Source organism: Suricata suricatta, chromosome 2, assembly GCF_006229205.1.
Source record: "Suricata suricatta isolate VVHF042 chromosome 2, meerkat_22Aug2017_6uvM2_HiC, whole genome shotgun sequence".
Taxonomy (NCBI): domain Eukaryota; kingdom Metazoa; phylum Chordata; class Mammalia; order Carnivora; family Herpestidae; genus Suricata; species Suricata suricatta.
In genome coordinates this window covers 3,670,818-3,695,442 of record NC_043701.1, presented here as the reverse complement: position 1 = coordinate 3,695,442, position 24,625 = coordinate 3,670,818, and positions in this window count along the sequence as shown.

Here is a 24,625-nt window from a genome sequence, read left to right as displayed (position 1 = left end):
CTCGCGAATCACACACGGCCCATTTGGAGGACTGTCTCGCGTGATGAGTTTCTCGGGGTTTGCTTCTGACGAGGCCGAACTCACTCGTCATCCAACTGAATACAAAGTTTATCACGTCTGAGCACTAGTTGTGTGGTAGACACAGTGCTGAACAAATGAATATTTATTGAGCACCTGCTATGTGCCAGGAACTTTTCTATACGAAGGGTCAGCAAGGCTGTTCTCTAAGGGGCTGGACAGAAAATATTTTAGACTTTGCAAGTCATGCTAGTGTTTGTCAAGTGCTGGGAGAAAGCGGCCATAGACGATCCGTAAACAAACAGAGGTGACTGTGTTCCAATAAAACCTTATTTACAAAAGTAGGTGTTAGACCATATTTGGGCTGTACTTTGCTGAATTCTGTTCTAGATATTACAGCCGTGAGCGGAGGATAGAAAACCCCTCTCCCACGGGCTTATATGCTGGCACAGGGAGAGGTACAATGGGCAAAGTGAGCAGGTTAATTCCATATACACTTCAAGCTGATGGGCGCCATATTGGGGAGTCCAGTAGGTCCAGGGCATGGGTGTCATGAGGGGAAATTGCAATGTTCTCAGGGGTCAGGAAAGGCCTTTTTGAGAAGGAAATGTTGGCAAGACAGTTCCAGCTTCTTGGATCATCACAGCAGCTCTGCGGCATAAACCACAGCCTCTCTTTAAGGCTGACTTAGCAGAGGCAGTTTCTTTGCCAAATCCAGAGGCCCGGGCCCATCGGGCCTAGACGCCAGTATTCCTGGGAGCCGCCAAAGGCCTTGTGACTGAATTTCTTTTAAGGAAAACAAACTAGGGGCACCTGATGGCTCATTCGGTTCAGCATCTGACTTTAGGTCATGATCTCATAGTTTGCAGGTTCGAGCCCCGTGTCAGGCTCTGGGCTGACAGCTCAGAGCCTGGAGCCTGCTTCTGATTCTGTGTCTCCTTCTCTCTCTGCCCCTCCCCCACTTGCCCTCTGTCTCTCTGTCTCTCTCTCTCTCTCTCTCTCAAAAATAAATAAACATTAAAAAAATTAAAGAAACCCAAACAAAAACCACCCATATTTTTAGATGCACCACCGTAAGTTAGCAGTGTCAGACATTCTGTCTCATTGGAGACGCTCGTTATTTTGGTCAAGATGTTCTGAGAAGCAGATGACGAGGTACAATCAGCCACAAGGAAGCTTATTAGGGGACCCTCGATAGACGGTGAGGTGGGGTCTGGGGAGCCACGAGGCCGGGGCCGGCGCAGGAGAACCGACAGCCCTGAGACAAAGTACAAGTGACTGCAGCTGTCCCTCCCAGCTGACTGAGGGCTGTTTCTTTTACATTTTTTAAAATGTTTATTTATTTTTGAGAGAGAGACAGAGACGGGGTGTGAGAGGGGGAGGGGCAGAGAGAGAGGGAGACACACAATCTGAAGCAGGCTCCAGGCCCGATGCGAGGCTCAAACCCACTAACGGCGAGATCATGACCTGAGCCGAAGTCAGACGTGCCACCGACTGAGCCTCCCAGGTGCCAACTGGGAGCTGTTTCTGATGCCTCGGCCTATCAGAATGAAAAAGAATGCAGGTGCCCGAATCGTGGTTGCACACGGCACACACGAGGCCACCCTCAGCTGCTGCGGTGGAAGACCACGTGTGGCTGCGCACACAGCCCCTTGTTATCTGTGCGGGAGCCAACAGCCTTTCCCAGGACCGGCCCATTTTTTTCAGGGCCCAAAACTGCTGAGCTAAGTGGACACAGGGTAGGGATCACCTTCCTTGCACTCCTAAGTCTTCGATGGCGGCACAAATCTTTGTCTCCACTAAATGCACAATCGATTGGGAGCCACAGCGTGTTCTAGAGCTATGACTTTTGTAGCATGTTATTTCTTTTTTCTAGTTATTCAATATTTTCCTGAAAAATAAGGAAGGGAAATTCAGGAACTTAAACCCATATTCCTGAATTATGGGATTTTTCTTTAGAGAAGCCTGTGGGCAACGTGCCTTAGACACTTATTTGAATGTCATATCAGTCAACACAGTAAGACTGTCGGCCATTTCCCAGCTCGATGTCCTGTCCCAAGGAGACAGGGAAGGTAGTGGAATAAACCTGTGTCCTCCGGGGGATAGTTTGATCTCAGAGGACTGCAAACGATGTGCTAAGCGCTTAAAAATTGATTTTGAAATTATTGTCACATATTTATCTTTCTAATCACATCATAGCATCAGGGTCCCCATGGGCCGCTAAAGACGTCACTGCAAACACCCACCAGTGCTACCGCCGGTCTTCAGAACGTCACTGTCATGGTGATGGGACATCGCTGGGGACAGGGACGCCTGCCTGTCTCCAACACCTGACATTCAACATGCGTTCTCAAGGTCGGGGAGAGAGACAGCTAGTGTTTCACCGTGAAAACACTGCCCATTCTTGATCTGTGACGTTTCCAGTGTAAATGGTAGAGTGGGGACATGACGTGGGGGATGGGCAAAGGAGCATTGAAATGATTCCCCAGTGTTCAAGCTCAGACTTCTATAGGCCCTCCTGACTCTGAATCCATAAATGAAAATGCCCGTGAACATACCAAGACAGGAAAACTACCCAGCTACCCGGGCACCAGCTGGTCAAGGTGCGCAGTCCCGTTAACTTCCATCTGGCAAGAGCATGCTTCCTTACACCCGAGAGTCTGCGATAATTGCATGGCATACTGTTTCAATTATTATTAACAGCCAACACGAATTGGTGGTTTGCCTCTAAAAAAACATCAATGTGTAATTTCAAAAAATAGCATAGATTCTAAGTAAAACTTTATATTCTTTATCACTGTCCCAAATTACTGATTTCCACCTTGAATGTTACCGTTAATATTCCGTAACTTCAAGTTACTTGGTTCCATGGGCTGAACTGTGTCCTCCGTCTCCCCCAACCCCTGTGTGGAAGCTCTGAGCTGATGGCAGGGGGAGAAGGGCCTTGGGGGCGAAATTCGGGTGAGAGGAGGTTGTGCTCTCATGAGGAGACACCAGAGAGCTTGCTTCCTCTCCCTCCCTCCGCCGTGTTGGGTGCAGGGAGAAGGAGGCTGTCTGAAAGCTAGGAAGAGGGTCATCGCCACCTTGATCTTGGACTTCCCAGCCTCCAGAGCAGGGAGACGGGCATTCCTGATGTTTAGCCCCCGCCCCGGGTCTCTGGTCTGCTCTTCTAGCAGCCCAAGCTGGCTTTACGCTTGCAATAAAGACTATGACCTGAGAATTAAACTGTAAAATCAACCAAAAATACATTACGCACAGTCACTGTGGACAGAAAAGAGCTCTCGCGTTAAGAGCAAACGTTGACAAACATCCGATGAAGGCAGGTAGTGCAGGGGCACCTGGGGGACTCAGTCTGTTGAGCATCCGACTTCAGCTCAGGTCATGATCCCGAGGTTTCTGAGTTCAAGCCCCAGGTTGGGCTCGCTGCTGTCTGCACAGAGATCACTTCAGATCCTCTGTCCCTCTCTCTCTGCCCCTCCCCGCTTGTGCTCGCTCTCAAAAATAAATAAATAGATAAACAAATAAATAAATAACATTAAAAAAAGAAAAGAAAAGAAAGAAAGGTGTTGGTGGAGGGAAGGAAGGCACCAGGCAGGGGCTGTGTCTGGACCACAGAAAGTAATTACGTAAAAGAGGACCAAAAAATGCCGGGGCGGGAGTGGCGCACCCAGCCTTGCCCCTGAGCGTGGAATGGTGCGAACTCAGAAAGGTAACTTGGGAGTGAACGGGGGGCTTCACGAGGTGCATCCCGGACACTGTCCGCTGCATTCCCATGAGGGCTCCACGTCCGCACGCGTCCGAAGGGGCCGGAGGGGCGCCCGCTCTGAGCTGGCCGGGCCGCCGCTGCGCACGGAGGCCGGTGGACACGCCGGGGCCCCGTCCCCATCCGGCGCGGGGCGCACGCGGGACCCCGCCCTCCCGGGACCCACAGGATTCCTTCTCCAAAGTTTTCTATTATACAAACACCACTCAGAGCTGAGACAGCCGCAAGCCGGGCTATCACACGATATCGTGTATTAATAAGCGATAATTACGCAGGCGTCATTCCATTGAAACACAGTTTACAACCAACCTAATTCTAGGACACATCTTGCTCCCACTATCGGATTTTTAAAGTACTATTACAGGCCCATAACAGTTTCCTTTTTCTTTTTTTATGTTCATTTACTTATTTTGAGAGAGGCACAGAGATCATGAGCAGCGGAAGGAAGGGGAGAGAAAGAATCATAAGAAGGTTCCGGGTCCAGAACGTAATCCGGGCTCAGTCTCAGCCCCATGAGATCACGACCAGAGCCCAGATCAGCAGTTGGATGCCTAACCGACTGAGCCACCCAGGGCCCCCACAGCGGTTTTAATATAACTAAGAGCTCTCAAGATACCAGACACTGTTTTGTGCAAAGCTTTCCAATCCCAGTAAAACAGGTTTGAAACGGCAGTCATGTTTCGGGCTTTTCTCTTTGGCTTTATCTTGCATGATATCCATCCAAATAGTCTCTATATTATTATAGAGACTTGCTGTATTAAGTCTACTCTCTCCTAATTTACTACCTAGTGTTTACGATGCACCTGCTATTGATCGACCGTCCTGAGCTCATCCGCCTTCCTCGGCACGTGTACAAACCCGGGCCATCACCAGCCTCCACATCTTCCAAGTTGCCCCTGTGGCCACGCTGGTCCTCAAGGCAGGGGGAGAAGCACAACCCCCCCCCCCCCCTCCGTGGGCGTTCTTAGCTCCGTTACAATATCACGTCCCTGAGGTGTGGGGGAGGGGCGGTGCGCGCACGCGCAACGTGCCCTGTTAGAAGGTACTTTTCGGAGCCAGGGTAATGAATACTTGATACATCCAGGTTCCCCAAAGAAAATGCCGACACAGAGTAAGAGTTTTAGAATCTGTTGATTAAATAGTGCTTAGGAATTTGGAAGAATGAGGGGTTATCTTCTTATTGCAAACACACACACACATGATTAAATATTTAAGCCAAACCAAAGTGCACCCTTTAAAGCACTTGAAGACAGCTAATGTCAGTTCTTGTTATTCGTAACAGATATATTCTGATAAGTCTCCGTGAACACTGGATTAGCAAATACTGGACCATTTTTCCTATGGAAAAAAATAGGCTCAGATTCCTTGAGCCTCTGGTCACAACATTTTTTCACCGAAAAATCAATATATAACTTCGTTTTATGGGTGTTTCCGCTTAAAGAAACCTCATGTAAATATCTATTGTTGCCTCCTTAACATTGAACTCCCGGCCAATGCGACTAACTCAGCCTGAGCGAAGCGCATCTAACACGTGTATTTTCCCCACAAGGCACATTACAGCCTTCTTGCATTGAGGAACACAAGAAAGCACTTCAGCCCTACAATTAGGGCCATTTTAAACAACAAAATCAGCAACAAAAAATGCAGAAAATGTGTCACTAAACAGATCGTGAAAAAAACAAGCACTCGTTCATAGCCAGAGAGCTTGTTTGACCCCCTTGGGGAGTCCCACCGCCAGCCCCCGGTGTGTGTGGCCCAGCGCGTGTCCGTGAGTCCACGGGGCCCCCAGAGCACCAGCTGGGGTTACAGACCCTTTTTGGGGAGCAGGTGACTTCACACACAGGGGGTCTGCAGAAAAGGACGGTCAACTCTGTATGAATCTCTTCCTCGGAGGGGACGTGCAGGGGCGTAAGGGGGCTTTCCATTTGCAATGTTTCCCTAAAAACCCACCCACCCCCTTGAAAGGGCCTCCTGGGGAAAGATGGGCTTCCCGCCAAGAGACTTCTGTTCCCGCCCAAGCTCTGCCAGTAACCAATTATTTACAGGTGAACATCAGTGTCTTCACTCATAAACCCCATTCGACAGAGTGAGAACACCTGCTTTTATTTTTGTTGGTGTGAAAGGCCACACGTGCTTCTGCGGCACTTTAATTGGGGCCTAAAAGAGGGTGATTCTTCCGTAAAAACAGTTTGTTGACTCATGCGGTCCCTCACACAGTGTGAATTTACCACAGGAATGGGGCACCTGTCGGGACGCAGATGCCCAGAGCAGAAGCGTGGAAACCTTCAGGGAGCAGACAGTGGCCTCAAAGCCACCTGGGCAGGTGCTGCTCCGTTACAGCCAGGGATTAAAAATCGACCCTGAAGGGATGGTGGATCTGAGAGAAGGCGACTCCAGAAAAATGAAACAAAAGTGGTATCGATGATGTGGCTCGGTCTGTTAAGCGTCCGACTTCGGCTCCGGTTGTGATCTTGAGGTTGGTGAGCCCTAGCCCCACATCGGGCTCTGCGCTGTCAGTGCAGAACTCACTTCATTTCCTCCCTCTCCCTCTGCCCTTCCCTGGATCATGCGCTCTCTTAAAAATAAATCTTTAAAAATGACATTGATGATGATGATGAACACGAGTAGAAATGTGCTGTTTTGAAAAATAACAACAACACACAAAGGAAGGGAAACAAAGGATTATGTTAGTAAATCAGTAAACAGAGAGAGGTGTTTACACGATGTCCTATAATCTGCTCTAAAGGGGCAGGGAGAAGCTGGGCAGCGACAGCCAGGCCAGGAAACAGAAATCGACTCTTTGCATGTAGATTTTTTTCCCTGTTATTTTTTATTTTCCTTGGCATGGCTTAGATGATCCTTGCCTAATAATAAACTACTATTTTATGTATATACATATATTTTTTAATTTTTTTGTTTTTTATTTATTTTTGAGAGACAGAGAGGGACAGCATGAGCAGGGGAGGGTCAGAGAGAGAGAGGGAGACACAATCTAAAACAGGCTCCAGGCTCCTAGCTATCAGCACAGAGCCCAATGCGGGGCTCGAACCTATGAATCGTGAGATCATGACCTGAGCTGAAGTCAGACGCTCAACCGAGTGAGCCACCCAGGCGCCTCGATATTTATTTTTAAAAATTTTTAATGTTTATTTTTGAGATAGAGACAGAGCACAAGCAGGGGAGGAGCAGAGAGAGAGGGAGACACAGAATTCGAAGCAGGCTCCAGGCTCTCAGCTGTCAGCTTGAACTCATGAACCATGAGATCATGACTTGAGCTAAAGTCAAACGCTTAACCGACTGAGCCACCCAGGTGCCCCTGTGTATGTGTGTATTTTCAATTACCTATTTTAAAATAAAAACTCTTTACCCCGCCCTTGGGAACTGCAGTATTCCAAGGCTGGTGTTTTGCACGTTCAAACATGTTATATGGAAACCGTTGCTGACCACACGGCCAGAGAAAGCATCACCAGTCATTTGATGCTAGTTAAGCCCAGCAAAGTCATGACCACAAGGAGGAAACTGGAGGCTCACAGACCTTCCTTGAGCTTTCCAGGCATGACGGGCACATCACATGAGGTCAGAAGACCCAGGTACTGGGTTGTGAAACTGAAGTAAGTGATGCTTTTTGACCAAGTTCTGTGCTGCAGAAATGAAGGTGCTCAAAATGCCAAGGAGGGTGCTCCAGGTTCTTGTAGATTTCCTGACTCCACCAGGGGGCTTTGGTCTAGGAAGCCAGGCTCTGCGTGGTCAGAAACGTGGGATTCCCCAGGCAGCTGCCGGACGGTCCCTCCACACGTCCCTCGCAGGACGAAGGACTGCCTTATCCCCGCCTGGTTCATTGAAGGCAGGTGATGAATTGGGCAGACATTATTCACCGAACGTGAGAGATGTGGCAGACAGCCCGCTGGGTGCTGTCACTAGGACTGTCATGGGAACACTTGACACGTGTACTTTTCGATTTGGGGAGCTGGTCTGAAATACCCAAACAGCCATCTTTCATCAGACTTCTGTGATAGATGGAGTCTCTAGCCTTCATTTCTTTTCCAAAAGCAACTTCCTGTCTCCTTATGAGCCCGTCTTTCTGCCCGCTGACAGTAAACTGGGTGCCACTGTTTTTTTTTTTCCTGACTTAATTTGTTTAAATATCTTCTATTTGAGAAAAAAAAATTCATGAAGTTGCAAGATGTGCACCCATCATTATAATAGGACCTTCTTCCAGGAAAAATGTTGCTTTAGATTTTGTCGTCTTTCAGATTGCAAAGGAATGCATCTCTCATGGGGAAATGTCAGGCAGAGACATGGCTCCCCTTCTTGGAAGCTTCCAGCACCGTCTACTGGTAGGCTCGTTTTCCGTGTCACTCAGGCCACAGGGCACTTCCTTCTGCCCACAGATGCCCGGTTCTGGTGCTCAGTGGACCCATCACAGCGAAGCCCACTGGGTGGGTGCCTTACGCCGAGACGCAGCGGTGGATGCCCCTGCAGAGCTCACACTCTGCATTCACCAGAGCTAGTGTCAGAACAGCACGGTGGTTTTGAGGAAGAAACTCCCACCTTTATCATTTGTCTCCACCTCAAAAAGGGGAGAAAGTAGTGGAAATTCCAGGATCGCGGGGAGACAGAAGGGGGAGGGGTAGAGGGGTGAGGCTGTCGGTTCTCAGCCCCGTGAAGGAAAGCCAGAATGAGGACCATCAACCAAAACCTAGGGCTTTTGTGTGTTGGCAACATTGCTTACACCACGACCCACCTGCACGGGGGGAAGTCCTCATCTAAGTCAGTGCCGATAAAAAGATTCCTTTGGAATGAGTCTAATTCTAAAATTCAGTTTATCCTTTATTTAGGAGAATGCACATTATATTACCAATGCATTCCTCCTGCCTATTATTCCTTTTCATTATAAAATTTATCTGACACAAATCATGATGGATCTTTATGTTTTCTAGGTTTTTAAACATCTAATATAGCATGTAATCTCTTACAACGTAGAGAAAATCTATAATAACTAGATTAAAAAGGGTTGACTATCGTTATAATTCAATGAAATGGGTCAAAAGCATTTTTATTAAATTAAAAAAATTTAGTCTCGCTTTTTAAATCGGATGTGCCAAGAAAATTATACTACATCTTCATTTTCTCTTAAAATGGAAAAAAATGCAGGCAATTTTTGTTTCAAAGGCAATGTAAGTGGAAGAAAAAAATTATGAAAAATAACAACTTGGCCAAAGTGCAGTTTAATAAAGGAATTAGACAGGAAATGTCAAGTGCATTAGTATTTATGGCAAGGAAAGAATGAGAATTGAACTTGGTGGTGGTGGTAGGGGGAGTTCAGGCCACAGAAGATCCTGGACTAGGAATTAAGATATTTCGATTCTTGCCCTTGATTTAACCTTGGCCAGATCATGGTGGACGGGACCTCCAAACCGCTGCTCACTCAGTAAATGCTACTGAGCACCTGCTGCATGTCAGGACACCTATGAAGGGTCAGGGCGCATCATGAAACTCAGTGACGGAACGCTGGACCCTCCCATCAGGGCCCCTGGCCCCAGGCTCCCATCTCCATGCTTCCAGAACACGGCTTCCACGGGCCCCCTTGGTAACGTCCAGCCTCACACTTCCGAGCACCCTCCACACAAACACCCTCCATTTCTTATCTCCGGGGCTGTCACCCTCCCCTGAACCCCAGACTTGGGTGGTTAAGAGGTATCTTAAACTGAACCAGTCCCCTGGTCTTTTGTCCCCAACCCACTCCCTCCACACACACCTGGGGTTTGCCCTGGATGCAGGCACCAGGCCTCCTGAAAGGTTATACAGCAACTGCCCTGAACCCCTACACCTAAATCTTAACATGGCGGCCAAAGCAACTTGTTAAAAATACAGGGTCTTATCACTCACTGCTCAAGAAGTCCAATAACTTAGCATCTCATCCAGAGAACCCAGTAATTCCCAGGGGCCTCAGTGGCCCTTCATATCCTGCCCCATCGCCTCTCTCTACCGTATCATTCTCTGGACTCACTCCATACCAGCTCCATCCGCATCTTCCCTTCCCCCCCACCCCCGCCCCTCTCAGACAGGCCGAGCAATGCTGCCTCAGGGCCTTTGCACCTGCTGTCACCGCCATGGGCTCACCCTCTCTTGCCTTTGGGGTCCATGCTCAACTAGCATTTTCCTGGGGGGGGGGGTCTCCTGCCCAACCCCCTTCATGTCCCATGCCCTTTCTTTGCACTGTTTGCTTCATAGCATTTGCCATGATCTGACATACACAACACGTACTTTCATTCTGTCTCTCCATATGAACACACAAATTATATGAGAGATTCTGGTCGTTTTCACTGCTGATCTCCAATGCCTGGCACATCAAAAACTCCTGATAATTATTTATTGAATTAGGTGACAATAAATGCACTGAAAAAATAATTGGTGTAATTATATATTATCTTCACATAGTGTGTGTCAAACAAAACACATCACAAGGCCTCGGTGGAGAAAACACTTACAGATCGGTGGCTCCACAGAAGGGAACCTCCCCCTGCTTCCCTCACCCCCGCCCGGGTCCTGAAGAGCCTCATGGAGGCACCTCGGACTGTCCCTGAAAACCACTGATGCAGACGGATGCGCTTCCTGCCTCACTCCTGGTTGACACGCCCGTGGTATCATCTAGAAGCCTGGTTGACACAACAGGGTGACAGCTGACGGCACTGGAAGGGCCATCCTGTGCTGGAAGTCAAGACATAACCCACATGCACCGCTGGGCCTGACCCGGCCACCCGTGCGGGCATCCGCTCAGTCACTCAGTCAACGACTGTGCCCAGACCCACCGTGTGCCAGGCCTTTCTGCAGGCTGGAGGGGTATGAAGTAACCCTCCCCCCACGGCTAATCGCATCGACTCTTGCGCAGGCAGCACGGGGGCTGCTGGTGGAGGTGCCCGCAGCCGAGGCACGGGGCACCAGGCTGGAGCCGGCTCTCCAAGAGCAGGGGTCCCCACACCCCGCGGATTCCCCACCTGCACCTTCTCCTGCTTGCTGCCATCCGTCCTCACAACCCCCAAGCCCACCTCGAGGTATGTGGGCAGTCATTCACAAGCAGGCGCCACGCGGTGGGCCCTCCGAGGGTCCGTCGCGCCTGCTCCCGGCTGAGGCCAAGCCAATTTCTGCTGCTGCCCTTTCCACGCTCCATGACTGCCATGGTTTTCAAATTTGTGTGCCTTCTGGTGGTGATGTCACTGCTGGACACGGCCCCCAAATGTAGTGCTGAAGTGTTACCCAATGTTCTCGCACGTAGGTGTGAGGCTGTGGTGGGTCTGATGGAGAAAACGTGTCAGATGAGCCGGGTTCGTGGCGCTGTTGGCCCTGAGTTCCACGCTAGCAAATCAACAATGTACACATTCAATAGGGCTCTTTGCACAGACACACAGAAGGTTGTGTCCTGATTGGTTCCTGAAAATGATGTGACCAGAGGCGCCCAGGAAACTAACCCTGTAGTTCTCCTGATGCGATGCTTCAGCGTCTAGGGGACTTCACCAAACATCCTACTGCGGGTTATAAGAATCAACTGTAGACAATCTTGCTTTGTTGTATGTGACTGAGAAGAATGTTATGTAGCTGGTGGGAAGCAAACCCAGGACGGCAGGAAGGGGCCCCTGCTTAAGGGCACTGAGGTTTATATTTCTGTACCATTTTCCCATAATTTCCAATCATTTGCAATGACCCCTTGGGGCGCAGATAAGGCAAAGTTAGGATCACTGTGTTTTCAGTGCAGTTCTCTGTACATGTGTCCTATCCCGCTGCCACAGTTTACGCCGCAATATGATTATCTGCAGCAACTGAACTGACTAAGGGACAGAACCGAGGGGCGCCACGGTGGCTGAGCTAAGTGTCCAACCAACTTCAGCTCAGGGCATGATCTCACAGTTCGTGAGTTCAAACCCCACATCTGGCTCTCTGCTGTCAGATCTGCTTTGATTTCTCTGGTCCCCCCTCTCTCTCTGTCCCTCCCCTGCACACGCTGTCTCTCTCCAAAATAAATAAACATAAAAAAAAAAGAACAGGAAAGGAAATATGAATGGTCCCCAGACTTGGCTTAGGACCAATGGTGTCTCCGTGGGACTCGTGAAGAAGTGGAGAAATACCACTTGGAGCATGATGCTCCTTAAGCTGATAGTTTTCTGGGCAGTTTCTTCAAAGTGTAATTTCTTAGTTAAGACAGGTACTGACTATACCTGAAGCCATGTTATTACCTTGTTCATTCAACTATTTTAAATAAATAAATCAAAACTCCTAATAGTGGTCTATAAAACCCGTGATTTAATCACTGCTTTGCTTTACAACTCTTTACTTAATTATAAATTATTTCAAACAAATGGAAGAGGCCAGGTGATAATAGACATTCTACCAGATATTGATCCAATATTAATCACATTTTGTCATATTTGTTTCAGATTCTTTTAAGGAGATAAAATCATACAGTTAAACCTAACCTGTACTCTCCCCCGATTCCAGGTGTAGGACCCTCATGCTGGCATAGATCACCTCTCCTGGCTTGATGCCTTTACTATTTCTGCAGGAAATTATGGAGAACACATAGCACGGTTTTGGCATTTAAATTCTTATATACTTGGTACCATTCTCAACGTTTTCATCTGCACATTTTTTTTTAGTAAGCAATGTTTTAACCCACTCTGCCAATCTCTGTCTTTTAAGCAGTGTACAGAGACCATTTACATTTAAAGTAATTATTTATAAGTTAGGGATGGAGTAGCCATTATATTTATTTCTTCTATTTCTCTATTTCACTTTTCTTACATTCCTGTAAATTAAGTGACATTTTTAAAGATTTCATCTTGGGGTGCCTGGGTGGCTTAGTCAGTTGAGCATCTGACTTTGGCTCCGGTCATGATCTCACAGTTCATGGGTTCAAGCCCTGCGTCAGGTTCTGTGCTGACAGCCCAGAGCCTGAAGCCTGTCTTTGGATTCTGTGTCTCCCTCTCTCTCTCTGCTCCTCCCCTGCTCATCCTGTCTCTCTCTCTTTCAAAAATAAGTAAAACTTTAAAAAAAAAAAATAAAAAGATTTCACCTTGATTATTCACAGTATATCTGAGTTTATTACTTCCTACAGTTGCCATGGAGGCTGTTCTTGGCATCACAACACAAAACCCATCATGGTGAGAGTGCCCACATCTTCCTGCTTGGGGAGCAGTGCAGGAGTCTTACTCCCCTCCAAGCCCCTCACTCTCCCTGTTTTTTGAATCGACTCGTCCTGAGTATTTCCTCTGTGTGCACTGAGCACACCCTCACATGCTGTTCCAGGTTTGGCTTTAACCATCCAATAGGATTTTTAGAAACTGCTGAGGAGGGTTGCCTGGGTGGCTCAGTCAGTTGAGTGTCCAATTCTTGACCTCGGCTCAGGTCATACTCTCTTGGTTCATGAGTTTGAGCCCCACGTCGGGCTCTGAACTCACAGTGTGGAGCCTGCTTCAGGTTCTCTCTCTCTTTCTCTGTCCCTCCCCTTCTCACACTTTCTCCCTCAAAAATGAATACACTTATAAAAAATGGGGGGAAGGATTTAAATTATTAAAAAAAACTTCTCAGGACTAAGCGGGTCCATTTGACTACCCCTATGTCTGCCATGTCTGTGCACTTGGTTCCTTTCTGACATTATAAGCCCATGTTCTGTTATCAATCCCTTTCTGTTTAGAAAATTTCCTTTAGCCATTCCTTAAGGATGGAATTTCCTCTGTCAGCCTGTGCCTTTACTTCCCCTTTGTCCTTGAAGTATGTTTTCTGTGGGCAGAGAATTGATAGTGCATGGTTTTCTTTCAGAGCTTAGAAAGTTGCCAGGTCTTTCTGGCTTCTGTGGCTTGAGATGAGAAATCTGCTCCCGCCGGAAGTGGTGTCACCTATAAGTAGGGTGTCACTTCTCTTTGGTCACTTTCAAGATGTTCTTTTGTCTTGGGCTCCAAGGGTGCATATGTTAACTCTTTGCTGTTTTCCCACCGGGGCCTCAGCTCTGTTCATTTTGTTTCTACTTCTGTCTATTGTCCAGATGGTGTCAAATCTATTGACATCCCCCCAAGTTTTCGGATTCTGTCCTCTGTCATCACTGCTCTGTTACCGAACCCATCCAGTGAGGGTGCTGTCTTTTTCTGGGGGGTCATATAATTGTATTTCTTGGTTATATTTTTCCATTTGTTTTTTTCATTCTGACATCCCTTTGCTGAGATTTCGGGTCAGCATTTTGGATGTTACATTACGAGCCTGAGTCTTATTTCATGCATTGTTCTGCTGGCAAGCATGCAGCACGAGGGTTGAGTGGGTGGGTGTGTTCACCTTCCCACCGGGCCCCCGACTTGAGGGGGGCTGAAGGGGGAAAGCAGAGTGGTGGGGACCCTGCCCCACTGCTCCTTCATCTCACAGGTACACATGCAGGTGCAGGCTCTGGCGATGCGTCCAGCTGAACCGCTCTGATGGGGCATCTGAGTCTGATGCCCACTTGCCTGGGCAGAGCGCATCGTGGAGTGGCAGCTTCCCGCGTGGCCCTGCTGAACCCGCAGGAGGGGAAGGGTCTGCTCTTGGCCCCCTGGAGCAGCACAGGCCTTGCTACAAATGTTTTCTTAGGAGGCCACCCTCTTCCGGGTCATTTGCCCAGGTGGCCAGGCTTTCCCTGGTGCTGTGTTTGTCTGTGCCTGAGTCCAGCCTGGAGGAGGTGCCATACCCTGTGCATGGTCTACGGGCATTGGGAAGAGACCCTGGGGATCACTTCGCCCTGTCATTCATTCCTCGGGGTTGGAGGTCCTAGGACAGTCCGCCTCTTTGTCCTGCCTTTCTGTCTCCTGTGCTTGTTTGCTGGGTGTCAGCTGTAAGGGGAGAACCTGGGAGACAGGGGGCTGTTCCAGGCTGACGGAGCCGCCAACGACGCTTTCTGAGGTTTGTGTGCATCATTATAGACGGAGGCCTAGTTCGTTCAGTTGAGTAATCAGCGGCTGTCTGTTCTGTACACACCGGTTTCTTTGGTCAGTTTTCTATTCATAGATGCTTGCTCCCCCAACCCCCACTATTTCCTTTCATGGACAAAGACAGAATGAACAGCCTAGTAACAGGTGTCCTGAATGCACGCTAAGACCTTCTTGGGAGTGACGCGGTGGGTGGAATTACTGATGTGTAATCTCCCCTTTTTTTTCTGTCCGTCTCTGTTCTTGGTGGTTTTGATGGTCTCTACTAAGTCCCTGTGGCCCCTAGCCGGAGCAAGTTTTATATCCATGCCCTAATCCCTCTTCGGGGTGGGGGGGGGTGCCAGGGATCTTACATATCCAGCCACTGAGCTAGAGGGAAGCTCAGCCCTGATTCTGACTTGGAGGCAACATCAAATCCTTCTGGCTCCCTACACACAATAAGGGAGCCATGATGACTGTAAAACCCACTCACTGACCAGAGGGCCACCACCACCCGAGCCCTTGGGACGAAGCGGCGAGCCTGCAAAGTCCCACCTGGCAGCCACACTTGCCACGTCATTTCCCTTACACACACTGAGCTCCCAGCTGCCTTTGCTTAGAGACCAGCAAGGCGGTACCTTGACCTTAATTAAAGCTTGTATCTCTCTTGTCTGGTTTCTGGCCCACAGAGATGCGTATTTCATTTAAAACTGGCTATGTCTCTTCTATTTTCTGCATGTGTGTTTTCGAAGCAGAGGGTGGGTTTGGGAGAGAGCCCTCCCTCCTCCCCGCAGATGCCTGTCCCACCCTCTGGTGTGGGATTCTCTCCTTCACTCATGTGCACCTACAACTCCACCTCCTGGCCGGTTACCAACCATGCCAAACTTTCTTCCCTTTGCCCCTCATACATATGGTTCCCCTGTCTCAACTGAAATATTAACTCCAAGATCTTCCTTGAATAGCGGTCTAAATCAAGTACCTTCCTGTTACATTCAGCGTAAGATCCTTGTTTCTTTCACATTCCCTGTTACGACTTGTATTATTTTATCTGTTCACTTGTGGCTATTTGAATGTCTCATCTGCTAGGGTAGCAGCTTCCTGATGGCAGGGGACATGCCTTTCTAGAGTAATTAGAGGCTCACGTGGGCCTGGCTCACGGTTTGCTCTCAATCTATACTTGCTGCACAAATGCGGAGTGGGCTCCCAGGGACGATTACAGAGCCATTACGATAATTTGTCTTTAATCATCATTCCTACTAATTTTGATTAAAATGTGCTCTATATACAAGGCTGTTTTTTAATTTTATAAAAATGTTTTTTTTTTTTTGAGAGAGAGAGAGCATGAGCATGAGTGGGGGAAGGGCAGAGAGGGAGACACAGAATCCAAAGCAGGCTCCAGGCTCTGAGCTGTCAGCACAGAGCCCGATGTGGGGTTCAAACCAACGAACTGTGAGATCATGACCTGAGCCGAAAGTGGACGCTTAAATGACTGAGCTCCCCAGTGCTCCTATTTTACTGTTTTCTTTAAGACTAGCTAGGGTGGCAATAAATAAAAAAGAATTGCTTGCTCTCTTAGAACTGAATGATGACCTTATTAGGCTATTAACAATGCCAGTGTAGAAGGGCAAAAAGTGTGTGGAGTCATCCTCCAACTCACGTGCCTTAGTTTAACCCTTTATAATTTCTAGAAGCTTTATTTCCATCCAAAGTAAGCCCAGGATAATTGAACAACGATTACTGATACCCTGTTCATTTCCTTACCTTTGAAATACACGCATATTGTCTTAAAAGACAAAGCTCTTTTAAATGTACTGCATTTGGCAAAATTTCAACTCTGTTTTGCATGTTGTCAGGGACAGTGTGGCTGGAGACAGGGGTCCCCACCTCACGGCAAAGGGATGGCTCTGAGCCCCGTCGGGCCACCCAGGAAGAGCCTGGTAGCTCAGCAGACAGGCGCCACCCACCCTAGTCCATCCATGCATCCCCGTGTCAGGCTCTGCAGCCCTGACATCCCTCTCAGAGACGGTCATCCAGCCGGCAGCGTCCTGGGTCCCCCACAGTGAGGGGATGGTTGCACAGGGTGTGGCGGGATTCCCCGGCTGGGTGGTCTCAGAAAACCCACCGCACAAATGCCCAGCCAGCCGGCTCCTGAACGCTTGCTTCTGAACTTTTAGAACATGAGAAAATGGCATTGAGGCTGAATCTGCAAATCCAAATGGGGAGTGAAATCGGGTCCACAGAATCCAAACGGCACACTTTTCCCTCCTGCTGAGAATGGGTGGCTACTGAACCATTCCTGCTTGTTAATGGTGAGACAAAGTCTCAGCTCCGTCGCCCGGCATTCGAAGACCCAAGCTGCTTTTCCTCCACGTCATCGTTTTTCTAGGATAACACGGGCCTGCCTGGTTTACCAAACAGGCTGGGAGAGGGCCCCCTTCCCCTGACCTTCACTTACATAACGCCCATGGCTCATCATAACCAGAACCACTTTCCTTATCTTTCAAAATCTCCCTCCATCCTCGGGTGAAGCCCAAGTGCTTCTCCTCCAAGCGACCTTCCCTGACTCCCGCAGCCCATGCGCAGCCCCTGGTCCCCCGCGGGGACAGCTCGGAAGGTCTGTCCCCCAATATGACAGCGAACGCACATGCTGATATGCAGCTTGATTAAGCAAGAAGAGCCCCCGAGTTAAGATCGCAGATTCCTGCCGTGGGAGCCAACCCTTGTCAGCACTGACGTGTGGCCGTGTCCTTGCTGGGCGCGCAGAAGGGACAGTTCCCAACCTTCCCGGGATCCCTTAGATCGACAGGACACATTCCGGCCAGCAGACTCCGAGCAGAGGCGAAAACTGCCCTGTGCGAGGAGGCGATGACCCGGTGCACATGCGGAAACCCGGCTTCCGGGCCCCTGGCGGTGAGATGCCACGCGGTGGGACGACCAGGCGGCCAAGTGAGAATGGCTGGGGCTCTGAGTCACCGTGCGGCCCGCGCAAGACTCGGAGGGAACCGAACAGCTTTGTCAGGCGAAACTACTCGTGTAGCGACAGCTTGCAACCCTGTGAGTAATGCCTCAGGTTCTAGTCCTGCATCGGCCGTTCACCGGAACCTTGGACCAGCCTCTGACTGAGGAGTCCCAGTCCCTCCCGGAGGCCGGCACTGTTTCCGGACCGCACAACCCTCCAGGCGCACCGCTGTCCCAGGAAAGAGCTAGAGATTGTTCGCAGCACCCGTCAGCCCAAGCACTGCTGTGATGGGCGTCCTCACAGGCTTGGAAACAAGGGTCTTTACGCTAAGAAGCCTGTGATCTCCAGGGCACCTGGGGGGCTCAGTTGGTTAAGCATCTGACATCAGCTCAGGACATGATCTCGAGCCCCGTGTTGGGCTCTGTGCTGACAGCTCAGAGCCTGGAGCCTGCTTCGGATTCTGTGTCTCCCCCTCTCTGCCTCTCCTCTGCTTATGCTCTGTCTCTTTCTCTCTCTCAAAAATAAAACATTTAAAAAATTTTAAAAATTTCTGGGGAATTAATGTTTTGGAGTCCATAGAAATGTCTGTCCTAACTACACAGGCATTGACGATGAACTGACCATGGATCTGGGTTTTCAAAAGGAGGGGCTGAAGGTGATTGCCAAAATGGACGAAAAGCTGCTCCAAACGTCGGAAGCATCATGCCTGAAACACAGAGCCAGGAAAAGGCAAAGGGTGAGGGCATTCGGGAGGGCCAACAAGAGTTGGCATCTAGGAGGAGTGGAGAGGTGGTGGAAGAAGGACCCGCACAGAAGAAATCAGCACTACTCACCATCACTTTGCTGAATTCAGCCTGCATGGTTTCCGCACCTAATTACAATAGCAAACCCTGGAAAATGGACTTTGTCATCAGAGTCTTTGACGGAATTTTAGAAATAATAATTCAGTACACTGAATTAGCTGCACACGATCCACTAGGAAGGCGCCCATATATTTTCAGGAGCACCACATCATCAGACCAATACAACTGAATTATGACCGGGGATTTTATGCGTCGAGGAAAGCGGCAGTCGGGAGGCATTCACTTAATCACAGCTGCATGGTTTATTTAAAGCAGGGAGTCAGAACGGATCATCACTTTCCAAAATTTCCTATTCTGTCCCCGGTGCAAGTGTCAAAACAATTCACGCAGCCTTACCGTTGAGCGGACGCACTGGTGGCATGCGCTTGCCAGAGAAACACAGCCCGGTTCCTGTGACGCTGTCATTCGCAGCAGCTTCTGAGCGCATGCTGGAACCGGTTGTGTGTAGGTGAGCGTGCTCTTGTACCCCCGCAGACCCCAGACGCCGCGCGTGCGCACGCACGCACGCGCACGCACGCACAGCGGGGACTGTGCTCTGCAGCCCCGTGTCCTGGGATTTGCATCTCGCCTCGCCAGAAGCTGTCAATGCCGTTGAAAGACAAGCTGCCAGTTCCAATTGCTTTTCTTGTAAAAGCATTTTCTTATTTACTTTGGAGAGAAGGTGAGCAGGGGAGGGGGAGGGAGGGAGAGAGCGAATCCCAAGCAGGCTCTACGTCATCAGCCCAGAGCCCAATGTCAGGCTTGAAGTCGCGGATGGTGAAACTACGACCTGAGCCAATGTCAGAGGCTCGACTAGCTGAGCCACCAGCCACCCATGAATTGCTCTTTTATCAGTTGTTTGGAATGATGAGGCATGGCTCATACTTAAGTTACCAATAATTATCTGGAACAATCTTCTCTACTTCCTCTTTGGCTGTGCATGGACGGAGAGACCAACTGATGGCTCTCATCTCTCCTGTGAAACATGAGTGCGTGGGGCTGCATCCCCTCCAGGGCCTCTTCTGATAAGAACCGCCATGTGATTTTAGAATATGATTCAACCAACCGAAGGCTATGGCCGGGAGGTTTTATCTCCTGACGAGTCTTAGTTCCAAGGTTCCCGGTAGATACAGGCTCTAACTCCAGGATCCTCACGCACAAGTAGTCCCACCAGAAGATGATTCTGGAAACACCATGAGGAGGTTTCAGCCCCATTCCTTGAGAAACAGACCCCGCTTTGGTGATGAATGTGGAAGGAAAACCCCCGTGAGAGGGGAAATGCAGGAGATGCCATGGAAGCTTCCAGACCCCCATGCGAGTCTGATGCCAGTGAAGGAGCGAGGGAGAGAAACTTGCAGGCCTTTAGCATCTACAGACATCTCTCAGGGAGTCTGTGACTGGTGGCCGGCCATCAGTGCGGTCCCAGGCCCCCCTGACTGTCCCGGCAGCTGGGAGGAGGCGCTGTGGCCTCCACTCAAGTGCAGGCTGGATTCCAAGCCACAGCTGGAGACCTGGCAGCGGTGCCCCCTGTAGCTGGCGGTGGGCCACAGCTTTCTCCTGGCTGCCCCATGAGATATGGAAGGGCAGGTGCACCGATGACTGCCAGCACGGGCATGGGGGACTGGCTCAGGGATGCAGCTCAGAGCACCGCATGCTGGGCGGAGGGCCAGGGGTGCATCTCTGCAAGTGCCCCTGGGCAGCGATTCAAGGTTGCCTGCAGGGGTGAGGGCTCCACAGCCTGGGTGCCTGCTGGTGGAAATTCCGGACAGAAATGGCCATCGAGATAGGTGCGGGGCATGGCGGAGCCTGCTGCCATTGGTCAGTAGGCAATGGAGATGCACGGGGCCCCACTCCACATCCCTCCCTCCAGCAAGGCCACTTAGAAGGACCTTCTAAAGATGGAGCACAGTCAGCAGCTGCTAGACATGCAGCTTTAATAAAGTGAAAATACTGTGGACCTCACACACCTCAGCTGCTCACTCTGTCAACAAGTCACAGAAACCTCGGGACAGCCCCCTCTCTTTGCAGCCAAGGAGTTACATTTCTCCTGATCAGTACCCACCACGAGATTTTAATAGCCCTTTTCCCTTTCTTTGTGACATGCATTGAAAAGACAATTTTTATCATTTATTAAGCACCAAAAAATTTTTAAATTTATTTTTGAGAGACAGAGACAGACATGAGAGGGAAGGGGAAGAGAGGGAGACACAGAATCGGAAGCAGGCTCCAGGCTCTGAGCTGTCAGCACGGAGCCCCACACGGGGCTGAACCCACGAACCATGAGATCAGGACCTGAGCCGAAGTCGGACGCTTAACCGACTGAGCCATGCGGGTGCCCCAAGGTGACTATTTAAAAGTTAAATAACAGGGCTATGGACTGGGAAGACTCCACAGGCCTGGGGTGAGAAAACAAGGCATGGGACAGTTACGTTTCAAACAGGAGCAGAGTCAGGCTGAGGCGCTCCAGCCAGCATGGGACTCTCTGTAGGCACCGGTCCCGGCTACGATGACATGAGTCTTCCACTGAAGAGCAGATTCTGGACAGCAGGACGTCTCCACAGCTTCTAATTGGTGGGCGTTCTTTGCCAAAAGCAATCTTGGATTACTTCACTGTTAGCCTAGGGTTATATCATCAATTTTTAAAGAATTTTTTAATATTTATATTTCAGAGAGAGAGAGAGAGAGCTCAGCAGGAGAGAGGAAGAGGGACAGGGAGACACAGAATCCAAAGCAGGCTTCAGGCTCTGAGCTGTCAGCACAGAGCCCCACACGAGGCTTGAACCCACAAACCATGAAATCACTTCCTGAGCCGAAGTCAGACCCTTAACTGACTGAGCCACCCAGGTCCCCTGTCCACTGTTTTTTAATAAATGGCTGGAAGTGCCAAAGCGATCAAGTGCAAGTTCGGCCGATGGACTTGTAAAGAGGGCTTCATGTGTCTGCACAGGTACGAAGGTCAGGCAGGCCTAGCTCCTGGGAGCACGGAGCTTTCAAACCCCGGGAGCCCAGAGCTGCTGGCATTTTTCTCAGGATATGACGCATTCCGGAGCATTCCAGAACCGCCCTGGATGCCAGGGTGACAAATACGTGCTTGGTAAGGAGAGTTCTGCAGAAACAGCAGCTCCGCCGGTGCCCACGGAGAGTTCGGTGGGAGTCCAGTAAACGTTAATGAACCTCAGTGCTGAGTTCATTACAGACGTGGTGCCCGTGTGCCACAGGCAAAGCTTCCTGGCCCTGCGTGGCCTCTCAGTCCTGCTTCCAGACCGATGAGACCATGCACCGCAGGTCAGCCCACTCTTCCCTCTGAGCCAGCGCGAAAGCTGCGGCGGCCGCACGTTACAGACGGCCCGCCCTCGGCTCACCCCCTCCGCGGTACAGAGGGACGGGAATGTGCGTCACGTGGCGTTAAACCAAAACTCGCCCGCTTTTCTGAAAGAGATTACTGTGGGTAGGAATCTCAAGCGGTAGCCGTACAAGGCACAAAATGTAACTCTTTCGTTGTCTGGGTTCGGCAGCCTGCTTGGTACCGAAGGACAGCTGAGGATCAGTGACCTCTCGATCCTAACATCGGAAATGAGGGATCGCCACTAAAATCTGAGGTATCGGACCCAAGCACTGGCGGCCCCCGACAGTGACATCACAGCTCACTGTTTGGAACAAGGGAGCAGAAGCCCCGCAGTGACTCCCAGACGCCCGCTTCCCCCCTTCGCTCTCACAGGTCAGCCCCCACGTGCTGTTCCGTTCCTCACCGAACGTTCCAAAAGAGCAAAATACACAATTGTTGAGCAGAGAAGTGTAGCTGAATGCAGCCCACGATGTGCGGCTGAGCTGCACTTCGCAAAACCTGCATCCGCTGGACTTGCCGACTTCCTCGTTTCTGGGAGGAAGGAAGCTGGGAAGTATCGCCTAACTGTTCCGCTTGCTTTTACTTTTGAGAACTCTCTGTCATATTCTTCTGGGGTGGTGGGTGTTTGCTCTGACCTGAGGGCCATCAGAGGGTGCTCAGGGGACTCAGGGGACTGGGAAGGCAGCATTGATCCTGTTAGCTGTTAGTGTAGCAAGTACAGAGCCTGCTGGTGTCCAGGAAGAGGGGAGGAGGGGAAGGAGGAAGGGAAGGTGGGGGAGGGGAGGTAGGGGGAGGGGAGGGGAGAGTGGGGGAGGGGTAGGCGAGGGAGGGGAGGTGGGGGAGGGGAAGGTGGGGGGAGGGGAGGTGGGGGCAAGGAAAGCATCGGGAAGCTTCTGCTCATGTCCCTCTTACTTGCTCCTCTGAGCCTGTCCCCGTGGGATCTGTCACATGGTGTCACTCCACCAGGACTGGAAAACGGAGCACTGATAAACACTGCCAATCTGTAAGCTCCAAATTCTAGTATCACAAAAAGTCTGACATATCGGCAGAGCTGGCCCCTGCATCCCCTCGCCTTCGTGTTAATCACAAAGAAACGCCAGTGACGGGGGTCGCAGCAGGCTGCCTGTGAAATGACTCCCGGTGATCCCCCCGGAAGCCTGATGTTTATTATGAAATGGCAGGAAGCTTCTCCATAGCAAAGCCGGCAGTTCTGCCAAAACAGAAGAGCTTTTCTAACCTTACCTAATAAACTCGGTTACTTAGCTAAAGGGACTTCTGAGCAGTGTGGATGTTACCACCTGGGGTTTCTTGCTACTTACAGCGTGAAAGGAGAGCGATAAATTGAGGGAATAATTATCAAACGAGACGGAAAAGACAGGGCCTTCTGCGTTCACCTGCAGCCCATGAAGAGCCCCGACGCCATCGCTCCCAGCCTCACAGCAAGAAACACCTGGATGAACTGGACATCAGTGACGAGTCCTGGACCCAGAAGAGAGGGGAGGTCCCAGGGCACAGAGCTCTCTGGGAACCAGCTGAGGCTGGGGATCTGCTAACCCAGAGCAGAGACCCTGGGACACTGAGGGGTCTGTGGCAATTTTTGAGGAACCGCTAGAGGCCACGAGTGGATGAGCAGGAAGGTGGGAGAGTCCCCAGGCTGCACCCTCGGGATGCCCCCGCTTGTGGATTCTACCTGCAGAAGCCACGGCGTTGACAGCAGGTCTCCAAGGGCACAAGCGCTCCCAAGGTCCCAGGCTGTCGGTGACACCTGCCGTTTGGTGAAGTCTGACTCTGTGCCCAAGCACCTTGGATGCATGGACACTTTAGAGTCTCAGTGTTTTCACGTGGAACCTGGCACTCGAGTGCCTACCTCAGAGCCACAAAATAACCAAGAGAATCTTCCCGAAGAGGGTTGCTAGGGAGGGCGGAGCCAGGACTCTAGGTAACCTCTGCTTTCACCGCCAGCTCTGTGCACCGCCTGCCACTTGGCCGCCCAGCACGTGCCTTCCCATCCCTCCATGCGAAACCTCATGACTTGGTCTTGAACTTCTCCGTGGGGCAAACACCATGAAAGGGGATAATGTACTTTACAAAATGGACATCATTCCTGTTTGGATCTGGGGATACTGCAGAAAGGTTGAGCGTCAGTGAACACCCGAGAGCGAACCTTTTTCCTCTTAAAGGGGCACCACGAAGAGATGTGCGTCTGCTAGGAACCCAACAGGCGGGCAGGAGCAAGTTCAAGGCTGGCTCTCCAGCAGACGCCAACTCCTTCCCTCCCTTTGTAGATGATGAAATTAAGGTTGTGGGGCGAGAAAACAGAAACCGAATTATGCCACTTGATTTTCCAACCAGAATAGTCAAACTGAAATCTCTCTACCTGGGTAAGAGCAAAAAACACAAAACAAAACAAACCCCCAAGATTTGGCTAAATAATAACAGCTGTGCGCTAACGGGCTCCAGGTCCACTATTCAGACTGGAGATTCCAAAACGTTGCAATGCGGTCTTCAAGGAGGAGCTCTCTTTCTTGGGTTGTTTTTCCTAGTTCCCAAGGGTCAGTTTTCCACCTCTACCCCTACGCTGCCTAATTAGATCACGACTTCACAGGCGCCAAAGGGAAAGAGAGCCGGAGACGGGTAGAGAGAGAGGAACTCCGGGCAGCCTTGGCACGCGCGCTGCAGACACTTGGGTCGGGCTGCAGAAAGGCGTGGGCGCCCAGCGCCGCCTCCCCCGACCGCCCGGGCCAGCGGACCCAGGCGCACGCGGCGCCGGTCCCC